Source organism: Nymphalis io, chromosome 22 (genome assembly GCF_905147045.1).
Source record: "Nymphalis io chromosome 22, ilAglIoxx1.1, whole genome shotgun sequence".
In the NCBI taxonomy this organism is placed as follows: domain Eukaryota; kingdom Metazoa; phylum Arthropoda; class Insecta; order Lepidoptera; family Nymphalidae; genus Nymphalis; species Nymphalis io.
Genome location: NC_065909.1, coordinates 5,691,413 through 5,706,103, shown reverse-complemented (window position 1 = coordinate 5,706,103; position 14,691 = coordinate 5,691,413). Strand labels below are relative to the sequence as shown.

The 14,691-nt window shown below is 31.2% G+C and overlaps 1 non-coding gene across 1 annotated transcript; it reads left to right on the top strand.

Annotated features, from left to right (window-relative positions):
• The first annotated feature begins 2,518 nt into the window (after nucleotides 1-2,518).
• Nucleotides 2,519-2,591, top strand: Trnav-aac (transfer RNA valine (anticodon AAC)). Its single transcript has one exon. It is a non-coding gene; the product is annotated as a tRNA-Val (tRNA).
• The last annotated feature ends 12,100 nt before the right edge of the window (nucleotides 2,592-14,691 follow it).

Here is a 14,691-nt window from a genome sequence, read left to right as displayed (position 1 = left end):
ATATTATTAATAATTAAATTATTATCCTTTATGAAAAATTAACGATTCTTTATTATATATAAATATAGACGCCTTTTTCAACATGTAAGAATCAATACATATCGTTTCCAGTGGCTATGGCTATGGCTATACATATATACATTTAAATAATACGTTTCAAAATGTATTGTTTCCAACTAACCTAGAAACTATTGTGATTTTAATATAGATTATATTATTATATATTATATATAACAACTGATAATAATCAGTTGTCTGTAGTTTATTTTTTATGTGTTAAAATAATTGGAAAGTTCGTGTGCTGAATTATACAATTGAAGCATATTATAACTTGTGTAGGAAGTCCGTATATGTATTTATCACCAAGCGGTAACCATGTAGTAATGTGAAAGAAAACATAAATGATGGTTTGTATTCGTAGGTACAGGCTAGTGGTACAAAAGTCTCATCGTCAGCAATGCGTCAAAGTTAAAGGCTATAATCATTATTGTTTACAGAAAATTCGTGATGAGTGTAGTGCAGTTTGTATACCTAATTTTTTTTTTTTATAGAATAGGAAGGTGGACGAGCATATGGGCCACCTGATCGTTAGTGATCACCAAACGCCCTTAGACATTGGCATTGTAAAAAATGTCAACCATCTCTTACATAGCCAATGCGCCACCAACCTTGGGCACTAAGATTTTTATATCCTTTGTGCCTGTAATTACACTGGCTCACTCAACCTTCAAACCGGAACACAACAATATCAAGTATTGCTGTTTTGCGGTAGAATATCTGATGAGTGGGTGGTACCTACTCAGGCGAGCTTGCACAAAGCCCTAACACTAGTAAATATAAACTTATGTTGGTATGTTAAATCACTAACGATCTTGAGGTACGGAATTCAGACCTCAGGTCGGACAAGTTATAGTCATTGTTATTTTTAATTAATAATTAGATAAATGAATTAGCTCGATGGACCCTAAGCTGTTAGAGCTGTTGGTAGAGCTTTGTGCAAGCTCGTCTGGGTAGGTACCACCCACTCATCAGATATTCTACCGCAAAACAGCAGTACTTGGTATTGTTGTATTCCGGTTTGAAGGGTGAGTGAGCCAGTGTAATTACAGGCACAAGGGACATAACATCTTAGTTCCCAAGGTTGGTGGCGCATTGGTGATGTAAGTGATGGTTAACATTTCTTACAATGCCAATGTCTAAGGGCGTTTGGTGACCACTTAGCATCAGGTGGCCCATATGCTCGTCCGCCTTCCTATTCTATAAAAAAAAAAAAAATATTCCATTGAATAGGAAAACCGTTGGTCCTGTGACTTTCTCCGTTCGGATTCCTATCCTATCGGACTGAGAGTGACGGAATAGAGAGTACCTAAAGCGTTCACGCACAGACTTAACATATAACTTGCACTGTTGGTTAGTCGAGCCGACATCGACAGTTGGTCAAGACGATAATATGTACTAGTAAATAAATGCCCGCTGCTGGGCTAAAGGCCTCCTCTCCTCTTTTTGAGGACAAGGTTTGGAGCTTATTCCACCACGCTGCTCCAATGCGGGTTGGTAAAAAACACATGTGGCAGAATTTCAGTGAAATTAGACACATGCAGGTTTCCTCACGATGTTTTCCTTCACCGTAAAGCACGAGATGAATTATAATCACAAATTAAGCACATGAAAATTCAGTGGTGCTTGCCCGGGTTTGAACCCACGATCATCGGTTAAGATTCACGCGTTCTTACCACTGGGCCATATCGGCTTTTTAATGAGTGATATTGACAAAAAATATTTATTTATTTGCTTAAGAATTTCTAACAAAAGATAACAACACACTTGACGTGAATTGAAAATGGCTCTAAATCATAATTAAAATGTGAGTTCCTTCAATAACAGGAAACCACAAATTGCATTAGAGTAGGCTTAATAAAATATTATATAATATAAATATAACATTGATAAATATAATAATTATTTGTGCTTTTGAAAACATGCAATATAAAACAGGCTTTATTGAAAGAACCTTAAGTTAGAAAACGTATTACAGTCAAATAGTTATAAGTATTCATAATATGATTATCTATAGATGTGTTCGGAATATAAATAATGACAGTATAATCGGATTAAAAAAAAAAAAAAAAGTAGGTTTTATATTTTTTTTATAAATTAAAAAGTTACCGGTGACGTAATAGGTTTAACTAATTTTATCGTAGTAAAAACTTGGGAGCTAATAAGTGTAGAATAAATCAGTGTAGCCTCATTTACCTGCGTCGGCGCTATCGGAGCCCGATATCGCTGATAGGGTGCGACGATAAATAAAATAATGACGAGTACAGGCTAACGAGAAATGAGTTTAATCTAAGTACAAAATGTAGTATAATGTTATATGGTGATTTTTTATCTATGCGTCTAAATGCTTGTGAAGTTTGAATTTTTTTTATTTGTTGCAATATCTTTATAACGTATTATGTTATCTTATTAAATAATAGTTATTGGGAATCTGTTTATTAAATTGATAGTAGCAAATAACGTTCCCGTGGTGTAGCGGTTATCACATCTGCCTAACACGCAGAAGGCCCCCGGTTCGATCCCGGGCGGAAACAATGTTTTTTTATATTTTTTTTATATTGCATACAAATTTTTAATATCTTTGATACAAAAAAAATATATAGGTATCTTTGGTATATTTTGAGGAACATCTTGTCACATATTCGGCGCCAGCAATCCATTACCAAAAGAGGCAATCACAAGGATGGAGACATAATATGCGTTACGTTAGACATAATATATATTAACTATATCCACCAACCCGCATTGGAGCAATGTGGTGGAATAAGCTCTACACCTTCTCCTCAAAAAGGAGAGGAGGCCTTAGCCCAGCAGTTGGACATTAACAGGCTGTTACTGACTTACTGAAAGGAAGTTGATTATCATGGTTTTACCATAAAAAGCAAATAAATAGCGGGTTAATAGCTTAGGCCCCCTCTCATACATAAAGGACATAAGAGATAGAGATGGGTAGAATTACAAACCACACTGTACCGATAGGCTAAACAATTATTGAGCATTACTAGTGCTGACAGAAGCGATATAATTATTAGTTTATAATATTAAATAGAAATTATAAATATATATATATATTATAAATTATAGTTATAAAAATGTATATTAAAAATAAGCTAGTCTAATCAAAATACAATTTTATTCAGTTATGACTTTTCATGCACTTGATTTATGTTTATAAATCTTGCTTCCGGATGATTTTGATCCGAATATTCTATACATTGGACCGTCGACATTTCACAATGAATATATATTTAATATAAAAAATAACTTTGATTATATTAATTAATAACTTATTTTAGTCTACCCTGTGCCTGTACATCGAAGCATCCAGTTTAAATTAGCCTTCGCTACGCAGCGGAATCTGCGAGTAACCATTAACATCTCCTGGGGCTAAGAGCCCTAGCATACCCGGGATTCACTCGCAATTAGGCTATTGATAGGACTAGCTACTGGCATGAAAGTAAGAAAAATGCATTCGAAATTCAAATTTAATTTGTATTTTTGTCCCTATACACAATTTATGTGTCAGGATATTGATCGGCCTTGTTTACTCTTTTTAACGGTTTTGTTAAATAATCCCGCGGGTTTAAAAGAGAGAAATCAACGTGTAACATCGTTTATAAGTAAGGCCGTAATATGATTTGAAAAGAATACTTCATTTAATTATTTATTATTTGATAGAATTCTGTAATCGTTTTATTAAAATTTTTTGGGATACCTAAATAATGAGAGCAAGAAAATGTTACAGATTGATTATAATTATATAATTCGGGAATAATAATTTAAAAGTGGTCTCGAGTTAACAAAAAATTTCATGAATTCGCGCCAAAATATACAGTAAAACGCAATTATCTTTAACTCAAGTTATTTAAATTTCGAATTAAAATTTGAACAAGATACTTAACTGACATGCCAGTAACGCACTCAAATGATTATAAACTTTTTTTTGTTATATACATTTAAGACCTTAATGTAAATAACACTTATATGAATAAGCTGTTGCTTCTCAATAAATATTGTCTCGTTAATATCTGGAAAAATATTACAGATTTTTGTGAGAAAACAATACTAAGCATAGCATTGTTAAAACGAACATGAACTGTTGTTCCTGTTACTCGACTGCATAGAGTGAGCAAAATTATTTTGTAGAGTAGTTTACGGTTTTGCAACAGGGTCCTAGAAAGCGTTTAAGCAGCCAGTGTTGCTAATTTAAAAAAATATAAAGGATTTTTTCTTTTCAATAGTTAATTATGCCCATTTTTTCTTTCATATTAAAAATTGGAAACAACGCTGACTTTTTAGATCAGATTATTTTCTCTTCCGAATTTTAAACTTTTACTATTTGTAAGTGTAATGCTTCCTTCTACATATAATAAATGATTTCGAATTAAAAAAAAAGTGACAATAACTGTCGAATGGTTCGTGATAAGCGTTGATAAAAGTAAAACTAGGGGTGGTCCGGTCCGTCTTTTTCTTTATGTATTCATAATTTATTTATGTATGCAAGACGTCGATTTATGAATTTTAAAATGTTTTGAATGACAGTGTGAAGTTTCCTCAAAGAATTTAAATTCAATGTATGAACAGCGAATTTTTTAGACATAATAAAATTAATTGTAATAATTTTATTAATTATAAGTCTGAGTTTGTTACGTAAGAAAAATATAATTTAAGTTTCATTGTTATATGTTCATATTTTAATGCAATATTTGAACAAGTATATATGAAACATCGTGAGGAAACTTGCATGTGTCAAATTTCACCGAAATTCTGTATTCATCAGCCTGCATTGGAGAGCGTGGTGGAATAAGTTCTAAACCTTCTCCTCAATGGGAGAGGAGGCCTAAGCCCAGCAGTGAGATATTGGCACAGGCTGTTACTCTTTTTACTTTTGCAAAACTAAGTGGTCAAACCTACTTATCATTTATTCTACGACCTACCCGGAAGATGATCTATCATCAGATCATCAATCGTATTTCATATTAACAATCATAATTTAAGCCGAGCAAGTCGGTCCAGTGGTTTAAAACTTTTGATAACGTGCATATTTTTTTGAAAGCATCCTGTGGAAATCTTCACGAAAATCTACCATTCCGAATTGGAGCAGCATGATGGAAAAAGCTCCAAGCTCTCCACAAAACAGGCCTTAGCCTAGCTGTGGAACATTTACATGCTGCTGCTTTAAAAAGAAATATTCCTATTAAATATTAAAAAATATAATATATTTAAAACGTGAGCAGGTAGTCTTCTCTTCCAATAATTCATGGTAAAAAATCATAAGTCATAGCTTATGTTAATGAGATAGGCTGTGACGGAACGGGCCGAGACAGGATGTCGAGGTGACGGAGCAAATATGTCGTTTTTGTGTGGCTCCACTGATTGGTATAGCTTAGTGCTTAAATAAATAATAGTCTAGTGAAAAAAATAATATTTAAAGCAATCACTGATTAAGATTATATTTACTTTTGTAATCAACGATCTACAAACTAGACTTCGTTATGTCACGATTAAGAATTTCGATATGTATTTTTTCAGATTTACATTATGCTTAAATAAATAACAAGCAGTACTCACACAGTCATAAAAAACACACACAAGCGTAAACCACTGATAACATAAAGTTCATAAAAAAGAATCTTGCCTAACATGAAGATACTGAACTGTTTTAACTGTTTTATAATAGGCCTTATTTATTAATGTTTTTTTGACTGGGATTTATATTATTTAAACTATGTCCATGTCGTCATGGTCATGGTTCCACGCCTATGTCTTATTATCTCTTTAACCAGTCGTCCAAATTATATGCAGTATAAGACTTTTGTTTTAAACACTTGAGACGATAAACTTACTTATTTTGATAAGATAATTGTTGATGACATGACCAAAAAACATGACCTACCGATTTAAAATATTTTTTTTAATATAAATAACTACTTTTTGTGACTTAAATATAAAAGTTATACATATACTGTCGCTGACTTTTTTGTTGGCATTATCAAGCTCTACAAATTTTGTCTAAAACTCAGTCATATATCTCTCTCATCGTTAAGACAGCATCCGTAAGAAACGTTTTCGTTCGACCGTTTTTCCTCCTACTTACTTTGCAAATACGACCACCACGAAAAAGTCTTTTCATATTTCGGGTTTATATATAGCCTTTGATAGTAACAAATAATATGACTTTCTATTGGTAAAAGAATTTTCAAAATTGGTTCAGTAGATCCAGAGATAACCCCCTACAACCTCACAAACTATACCTCTTTATAATATTACTTACTGTAATATATTACAGTAAGACATCATGTCATTTATTATAATGTTTACCGTAACATTAATTAATATATATGTTATATCAATATTCAATTCAATCGATTTGATAATCGATACATTGATTCGATTTTGACGTTGAACGACGTTATCATGCGTAAATCCACAAGTGCGCAACCACATCGCGACCACGTGCGTTATCGAAGATGTCTTTTTAACCCACATGCATATCAACCAAAACAATTCGTTAACGACCCATTGTGCAAAACGTAATACGTGTTTCCAAAACATAGGAAAATAAAAGAGATTTTGATAAGGAAACGATAGCGCGTGTATGCGGTCTGATTGCGCTTAATTTTTATTAGGTTATAGATTTATTTAATTAAATTACCTACAAGACAATAATTTACAAAAAAAAAAAAAAAAACTAAAGGTTAAAGCGACAAAAGTGCCCAGGTGTACCACTATGGTCCACCTAGCATGATGAGCATGATCTAAAGACGCAGGTTCAATTCTGATCCCTTTCTATTGTTATCGTAGGAATTTTTGTAATTCCTTAAAAACTGTCGTTGCAAAAATGTATTATATATATTGATATCTTACGTCATTAGTATATCGGTTTTGTCCTGGGTTCTAATTCAATAAAAAATTAATGGGGTATGCTATCAACAAATTCTCAGTAGCAGGCTTGAGTTTGAATCATTCGGACCTGCGTCTGAACTATTTCGTTATTAGATTTGCCATCCCATCGAGCACTGTAATATCTTCTACGCAATTGACTAGTTTCAATCGGTCTGGCGGTCACCAGCATCAATTTTTGTCTGACAAATCATCACAACTAATTCGCAACTAGCAAAGACAAATCTAATTCCATTTTCTGTCACATATGTTACTATTTAGGGCTATAATATAAAAACAGTAGGGGCTATTCTATAAGAGTAAACTCGAAACTCACTGAAACGGTCGTAAAAGTCGGAAAGTGATATGCGACATTGGTCATAATAATTATAGCATTTCAAGAAGACACGCATCAAAATCAAAATAGTTTATCACCATAAGTCGTTTATCAACATTTCACACGGGTGATTAATGAAGTGAGAATATCATTGCAGACACGAATCTCAACTTAAAAAACGATCGTTAAAACTCAAAAATTGATGTATGTCACTGTCTATAATAATTATTATCGCTACATATTTAATAAACAAAGTCACACCGTTACGTATGTCTGTCTAACTGAACATGATAAGGTCAAACAATACCGAACTGATTTTATACAGTTATCACCAAAGGACGGAGTTTATAACGAAACTATATAATTAATTAAGGTTTTGTGTGAATTGACTAAAATATGATTATTGTTAAAGATGGCGGAAAAAATCAAGTCGACTGGGAGCTTTATTGGCGTTCGCTGCGTAATTCAAAACAGTTATAATATGTCTTACGATATAAACGCTTTATGTTGTATTATTATATAATTAGTTAATAACATTTGAAGAATACGTGCATCAAAATAGTGTAATAATGTAAATTGGTTATCAACATTTCACGAGTCATATTAAGAGTGATTTGCAATAGACTACTGTTTTCAAGCAGTTACCGTCGGGGCTTCTTTACCTTTAAAGTCGTTTCTTTTACACGAGTCAGGGTTATTGTGTCAACCCATTAAAGAAAGAGGTGCTCGTTGGGAATGATGACTTCAGGTCTTTTGTTATTATTTCTAATAGTTTCAAAAATATATATGAAATCAATTATTGGTAACAAGATCACTTTGATTAAGAGAACGTAATGGCAACGCCAGGACAAGAATGACCTTGTAAAACCTTCGTCTGCTATCAAAAAATTATTTCTAAGCAATAGCCAAAATATTGTTGGGTTCACGGTTTTTATTTTAATTTTTTTACACTATAAAGGTCCAGTGAGATTGACCATTTTCTAGAAAACCTTCACTAAAATAGACAAGTGTATAAAACACACGTCCGTTCAATATGTTTTGCCAAATGCTTTCGCTGTGAAGCGGTGATTATTTATTTATTTAACGTGGTGGACTAAGCTCCAAACCTTGTTCTTAATAAGAGATAATCTGACGTTTACCCAGCAGTGAAACATTAACGGTCTGTTAGTTCTTAATCTTATTATCAAAAAGACTTATATATACCATTTAAATTTTCATAATGATATAACATTTTAATCACAAAAATCATTCCATGTAAGTATATAATTAGTGGTTCGATACATTCGGATTGTTAAAAGTCCGGCGATTGTGAATGTCCAAAGCTCGCTATGCAAAGCATCGGCGGTAATAAATGTATTGGCGCTATCTTCAAAGACGCATCGCTCTTTGCGCGCGCCGCGCCTGTCGCGTGCGCATGCGCTGAGGGACGGTAGTGTAGCTCGGGATATGCATATACAATAAAGGATATTACTAATTTAAAAAAAAGTACTGTTATTCTTCTTTAGGCGCGATGAGTGAATGTAGGATTTTTATTAAATTCAAGATCAAATGTAATATGTACCGTTTAAATAAAACGTTTCACCCGCGAACTATAGTCACGTGTGCTGAATTTCACGATTTTCTTTGAAATATTATTGTTATTTGTTATCACTTTAACGGTTATGAATTTATAATATTTCTAAGTAAACCTCAATAGTAATCTTTGTCCTTTTTTCTACCTTGAAATTATAAGAGGAATCATTTTAAGATCAGATTTTAATTTGTTTAAGTTTCATAGTTTTCTTTAATGATAAGAAACTGAATAAAATATAATTACAGGCACAAGGGACATAACATCTTAGTTCCCAAGGTTGGTGGCGCATTGGCGATGTAAGCGATGGCTAACATTTCTTACAATACCATTGTCTATGGGCGTTGGTGACCAGTGACCGCTTACCAGCAGGTGGCCCATATGCTCGACCGCCTTCCTATTCTATAAAAAAAAAAAATAATAATATAAGACTGTGATCTGGAAATGATTGTAAATACTGTATAATATTCGTTATTTATTGTACTTATAAGTTCCTAGATAATGTAATTAATTATCTATCTATTATATATATCGTATTAAACCCCGACGCAAAAAGCTTGAAGTCTAGATTATTAAAATAACCCTTTAATTGAAAATAAAATAATATACATAACCTCCCTCAATTATGTATTCAATATAGTCTTTATTTCTTTATATAAACGCATTAACCATATAAACTCGGCATCATATAATATAAATAAGACATTACCTATTACAAATTGGAACGACGCCATTTTAGTTCATTAATTTAATTTTTTAACTCGGCCAGCACACGTCAAATGTCAACACGCAATTAGCTTTATATATTTCTGTAATTATATAAATGTTAACTTATTAGCACAATCTTTTTGCTTAAATAAAATACTTTTTTATTCAATACGTATTATACTCGTTATATATAGCAGTTTTGTGACCTTTATGATATCCTATAGAAGTGCCGACAAATTTAAAATTAGATTAATCATTTACGAGTAAACAGCTTGTGTTAGGTTAGGTAGTAAGGTGTAGCAGATGAATAGAATAGAAGTAAAAAACAAACAGCCTGCAAACGTATCTTCTTGAGTAGAATGTTTAAAGCTTAGTCCATCACGCCCGCATTGGTGATCCAATGCGGGCGTGATGGATAGACAATTTGTGAGAAAATTTAATCCGAAACATGCACATAGTTTTTCTTCACAGCACGAAATCAATTAACACAAATAAAGCACATAGAATGCAATCACTCAGTATTGAATCTACACGCAAACTGTGATTAAAATTCACGTTATCTAGACTTATTACTTATTTTTATATATATATATATATATATATATATATATATATATATATATATATATATATATATATATATATATATATATAAAATATATATATATATATATATATATATATATATATATATATATATATATATATTTATAGAATAGGAAGGTGGACGAGCATATGGGCCACCTGATGGTAAGTGGTCACCAAACGTCCTTAGACATTGGCATTCTAAGAAATGTCAACCATCGCTTATAGCCAATGCGCCACCAACCTTGGGAACTAAGATTTTATGTCCCTTGTGCCTGTAATTATGTATTAATATTGTAATTGTAATAATTATAATTATGATTGTAAAACAACAATATCAAGTATTGCTGTTTTGCGGTAGAATATCTGATGAGTGGGTGGTACCTACCCAGACGAGCTTGCACAAAGCCCTACCACCAGTATATATAATTCATCAAATAAGTAAGAAATCTTTATGTTGAAATTAATTCAAATATAAGTATTTGTATCCAACATTTTAAGTTTTTTTTTTTAATAATTTAATTCTTTTAAAATTATTTTATTTAATTTAATTAAAATATCATGTCAAAAAATATCGATAATTAGAGCTTTTACTTAATACAAAGTTGATGATACAAAAGTTATTATCCATTAATTTTCATGGAGTATAAATAATAAAATAAATTTTATTAAATATATCTATGTAAATTTATGAAAAATAATTGAGATTCTTTCGTTTCTCGGTAGAATCTACATTCCGAACCGGCAGTTGCTTTACAATTAATTTAATAGTGGAATGGTCGTGACCATTTAAAAGTGCTTTTATGCATCTACTTGAAAAGAGAATATTTTAATTTTGATTTTTAATTATTCTCAGCAGGAGAGACCTTTGCTCAGTAGTGACACTTTCTTTTTTTTAATATGACTACAGATAATAATTCACTATAGCCAATATTAATACATTTAGCGACAATTAAAAATAGAACGAGGTCGTTAATACGGTTCGTTAGGTGATTTCATAGAACGATTTTAATTTCCTGTACAAGATTTTGTGATTTTTTTTGTTATCAAACAAAATTTGCTGATACATGACTAATTTACCTTAACCTTACGCCTTAATTAGATACTTATTAAAATAAAAAAACATTACCAAATTATAGTTTTGTGTGTATCAAAGTTGCTTCGCGTTAGCTTATACCGTAAAGCAATTTTAATACCTTTTCATAGTTTTACGAAAACAACTTATACGGAATAATTACGATCTACTGTAACCCTTAGACTTAATTAGACGCAATTAAAAAAAAATAGCAAAATAACATTTTTTAAAACTCACTTTTTTACACACGTTCCTTGTAAAACTTGTTACAATAGTTTTTGCGATGTAATAAATTTAATTTAATGTAAATCGTAATTAGGATATAAATACATTATAAAACATAGTGATATATCGATGTGTTTATAATTAAGTAAATAGTACTTAATATATTTATGTACAAAGCCATTAGTCTTAATTTAAATATTTCTATGGGATATAATTCTCAAATTCCTATAAAGTTGAATGTTGTCGATTTATATATTTTACCTCATAATTATAGTCATACATTCAGACAATTTTCGTTCTTATCGTTATATATTTACGTAAGTCGTATTGAAATCATAAACAATTCAGAGTTATTTATGAATGGGACGGGCAATGAGACGAAGTTTAGTACAAAAGGCTTTTCAAAACATCCTATTACGAGCTTTGTTGTTTTAAGATAAGATTTAATTTTGAATGTAGATACATTTCACAATTTAAATCGTATGTGACTTTAATTCAAATGTTTTAGGAGGAATCAAATACTTATTATATAATATATAAGTTTTATATGTTCCATGAAATAAAAATTATTTATTTTTCATTTTATATATAAGCTTTCAATGCATTATAGTTTGATATGAAAGTTGCCTACCGGTATACATTTATTTAATTCGTAAAACTGGATACAATAAATAAAGGGATTTAAATACATGAGCGCAATACATATGAATAAAATAATAACTGATTTGGTAAAAAATGATTCCTATATTCGATAAACAAATGTCAGATTACGAAACATGACCATAAGTAAATTAATATTTAATCTTTTTTTTATTTATTTTTGTCTAATATGGCAAGGTCATGAAATTCACGTTAGTCAATAGTCCTAATTGAATGGTGAAACCACGAGATACAGTTACTTTTTTTTAAATATAGTAGGTGGGCTGGTAAATGGGTGCTTGACGGTAAGTGGTGGTATCGGTTAAAACAAAAATAGATAAAGATCCATTTTATTGATGATTAATAAATGAATGAGTGTTTTTTTACTTAAGTATGACGCAATGAGATCAAGAGCTTTATTTATAACGCCGTATTATTAAAACTTATATAAAGTTTTGATGTGTTCCGGTTTGAAGGGTAAGTGAGTCAGTATAACTAACAAGGGACATAACATCTTAGCTTCAAAATTCGTGGCGCATTGACGATATAAGGAATGGTGAATATTACTTACAGTGCCAATGTTTGTGGCCCATTTGCCCTTCATCAGATTGTCTCAATTTTTTTTAGCAGTTGTAATGTGACTATCGACCAAAGTCCTTTTTATTAATAAAAATATTCAACAGACTCAGTCCGATATAATAATATCCTGGGACATTTTTCACACACGGCCATCTGATCCCAAATTAAGCTTGTACAAAGCTAGTGCTATGGAAACCAGATGACTGATATACTACATATACTACTTTTCTTTTGTAAATACATACTTATATAGATAATTACACCCAGACTCAGGATAAATAGACATGCACACAAATGTCTGTCCTGGGTGGGAATCGAACCCACAACCTTCAGCATGAAAGGTAAGTATCTACCAACCACGCCAACCGGCTCAATTATTTTATTATAAGTATAGATAATACATATTAGTAATAAATATCGTCGTTGGCTTAACAAGATTTAGTAATGTTAGTCGGTGCTGACAAGTCGCCCACGAATACCTTATGTTGTCGAGGAATATATTTATCTAATTGTTTCTTAACAAGCGTATTGCTTTAAGATAGGTTTTGCTGTTTGAATATTAAATATAATGTTAATACACGTTCAATTTTTAGCCTATAATACGATATTTTTTATTGTAATATTAGAATTCAAACATTTCACAGTTAGGTTTTTAAAATTTATTGCTAGACGCATTCCTGTTATTTGAATAAAGTTTAGCATTCTCAAGTGACATTAGGTTGAGCTTATTTTAAAATTGACTCCAGCAAAACACACATTCAATGTGTTGTCAATACGTTGATACAATCCTGTGTAATTGTTGGTGATTTCCTTAAGAACTGCAAACATTCCAAACTTAGAAATTACCGTGTAATTCAATATAACGATGCGATTATATTTCAATTTACAGACAAAAAATATTTGATAGCACATTTGATTATACATAAAGGGTTCATTCAACTTTAGGGCGTTAACTACCGAAATAAGGGCACGAAATCACCGGGCCCATATTGCACGAATTACGATTTACAAACTCAAAACATTGTTTTTGCATATATCCTGTTTTGGCAGACCTTCAATACATCAATACCGGCGCGGGCGCACGGCAGGGCGGGTTTCGGTCCGATAATTACAGCGCATGCGCCGCGGGCCGGCGTATACTCGTGCCACACAGATTATTTAGTAATTTTAATCTTATTTGGACTTATACCTTTTCTGTTGGACTTAGTATCTCTTTTTGCACACTCTTTAGCGAATGCGAGTTACATGTGCGGTATGTTTTAGGTATTATAATGATTAATACGTTTTGTTACTGTGTAACTAATAATTACGTGCGATTTGAATTATGGTCGTATTAAGAAATTTAGTAACGTTTTGTGAATTGATTTTAGATCTTATTGTTGTTTTATAACTTACTTATTTTCTCGCCGGCGGCTTGCGGCTGTTAATTTTGTATTAGCATACTATCGAGTAAAATTCTTCTAACATGTGTCTCTTGAATTTAAATTAGAATAAGCTTTGTTGCCTTAAATAATTTAGCGGTAGAAAAGGTACAATGATATTAATAATGTTTTTTGAGATATGTTTTTTTTTAAATTCTGACTTTATTGTAGTTACATTTATTAAAGTTGCCACTTAAAATACTTGTTGTATATTTATGATCTAATATTACCGATGATTTAAAAATAAATAAATTGTCTATAATCCACCACACGTAACACAATAGTCAGATTTTTGCAGGAACGTTACATATAAAAATCGTTGCAATTTAATTTCAACTTAATATTCTACTCTGACAATAGTTACCAAATTAGCTAATAAGAACACTTTAAAAAATTAAAATAATTTCTTTTGTTTACTTGAAAATATTACTAATTTTAATATGTATATTAAATTAAACTTTTTTTTTCAATTTGCTTTATTTAATTAAGGCAATAATTCAATTTGAAACTTATGATTATCATTTTGTACACACATTTTGTACTTACTTATTTTAGTTATTAAGTTAAGGGCAGAAAAAATACAAATATATTAAGAATATAATTTTTATTGCTT